Below are 2,577 nucleotides of genomic sequence, written 5' to 3' on the forward strand. Positions count from 1 at the left end.
CCGGGGGGAGGGAAAAGTAGTTACAACAAACTTTTTCCTGGTCCCATTTCTCAAACGTGTTATCATCATCGGCTATTCCTTATTCCACCTCCCCGCCCCTTTCGATATTCTCGACATCTCGATCTTAGATGGCGGACGCTTCCGATGAAGTTGCCATGGCCGACGTTTTGTACTTCGTGCAGTCGAAAACCGATCCGATTTTTCAGAAAACTTTCAGCGAGAAACTTTCCGTCGGGCGCGCCGGTTTCAACAGTCAGTTTCCAATTTTGCATAGAATCTCCGCGGAGGAGGAGGAGGAGAGGGGGAGGGTGTATCGGAATTTTCCACCCGTCCGCCCATGTTTCTCGCACAAAACCACGTGTCCATTTCCTTGGAATTGTCAAGATTTAGATTTCCACGATTTCGACGATCTCTCGCGGAAATTTCTCTCTGTAATTTTCCATCGACGCGAGAATTTTTCAGAATTTTTCCATTCGGTTGAATCTTTCGATTTCCAATTTTCGAGGGGATTTTGGAAAATTACGGTACGGAGAATTTTTCATTATTTCGGATTCGATCATTTTTCATTTCCACTTGCGTTTTTGCAATTTTTCCAGTTTTAGGTAAATATATTAGAATTAGAATTGTTTCGAAAGATGTTCTATTCGTGAATTGAACTCGTTTGTAAAATCATTCTAACAAGTACGACAAGTTACTTTCAATGGTATATAAAAATTTTAAATATATTGTTTTAAATTTATATATGAACTGTGGATCAAAATTCATTAGAAACGAAAATTCCATCGAAACTTTCAGATAATAATTTGGGGAAAAAATGGATATGCGATTTTAAACGAGGAAGAAATAATCAAATTTTTAAAAATTTCCGTTTTTTTATCAAGTACACGATAAGATTCTAGTGTAAAATGCTAAAGTTTGGTCCTCGAGATGAATGTTTTATCGATACTAATTTCACTATTTCGCGAAATAATAACGATCTTTATTTATTTAATTTTTTTTTTTTTTCGAAATTGGCGAGATTACGTAAAATTGGAAACTGTAACACACGCCTCGTTGCTGCTGAACAATCCAATACCTAAAAATGTGTGATCACAGATTGACAGAAGGCATGTAACATACAATATATTATAGATACAGTCAAGAAGATATACGCCATTTGCGGTTGATTCTCGGTCGATAATGATAAATAGAATTACGAGGACGAGCTATATACTTATATGAGCTATTTATGTACAAACGAATGCGTTTCATATTTTCAGTTTAGAAGTTTTTCCTGATCCACCCTTCACGAGCGAAGAAAATTAAAAAGTACACTTAATATCCTTAAGAGTATTTGGTATTTATGCGAGAAGAAACGTGTGTGAATACTTTTCGATTCTTTCCTCTTTTTCTTACCGTGGAGAACGACAAATTTCTCAAAAATAATAAATTAATCATCCAATTGGAAGTGATTTTTTTTAATAAATCTTGGATACGTAATATACATAAAAAAAAGTAACTATTGTCAAATTGCTCAGATCCATAATGTAAAATAAATCATATTATTATAATTCAATTGGCAAAGACGAGGAATGAGCGAAAAATCATCATTTTGACAATTTTCAAGTTTAGCTTCAAGTTTCAAACGAAACGAAGTAAACAGAATTTAAAGTAATTATGATTAAAAATAAGACTAACATGGAGAAATTTGTCGTGGAAACGAGAATAAGTTAAGAACAACTTCCTCTTACAATCAGAATCGTGATATAATAGTATTTTAGCTATATTTTATATATATATAGTATATCATAAGAACGAGTAACATATAAATTTCTGCCCTTTATAACATTGGAACCATTATAATATTTAACTTTATTCTTGTTTCCCATTCCCATTTATATATATATATGTATCTGACGTTAATCTATTAAATACGATATTAATTAATTCAGTCGCGTTTCCTTTTCTTATTTCTCCATCTTTGCAATGTAATAATTAAACTGCGAATATCAATGCAAAAATTTGTAAATATTTGCATGATGATTTGACACTTGAAAATAAAGCGAATCTCTATTCATCTCTCCTTTTATAATATCCATCGTTTAAAAATTTTGCATAAAAATTCGCAGTCCATTGACGACTTTGAATTTCTAATTTCTAATCCCCGCGACATCCCGATTATTTTGAAAAATGCTCTTTCGATCGACCCAGTCTTTATCGTGAGATTTTTTTTTATACTTTCGAAGCGAATGTTTGGATAATATTTTAAATGAGAATGAGAATTAAAATTAAAACGTTCGTCCAAAAAATAGAGTTTTTTTCTTGTCGATCAATATTATATATAGAAAATTTTTGATCAGAAAATGCGAGGAAAACGGATGATGTAATGATAAAATAGAATTTCATCTTTAGGAAAAAAGAAAATGAAATAAGAATCGAATATAATGAAAAAAATATAATGTTGAATATTCCATAACTTCTTAATTTTTTCATTTTCTAAAAAAAAAAAAAAAAATGATAATAAAATCGTTTTACAATGGGGGCAATAAAAATTTGCGAATTGGAATAATTAATGTGGGCGGGATAAACGTCGATTAA

The sequence above is a fragment of the Apis dorsata genome, unplaced genomic scaffold (genome assembly GCF_000469605.1).
Source record: "Apis dorsata unplaced genomic scaffold, Apis dorsata 1.3 scaffold_156, whole genome shotgun sequence".
In the NCBI taxonomy this organism is placed as follows: Eukaryota; Metazoa; Arthropoda; class Insecta; order Hymenoptera; family Apidae; genus Apis; species Apis dorsata.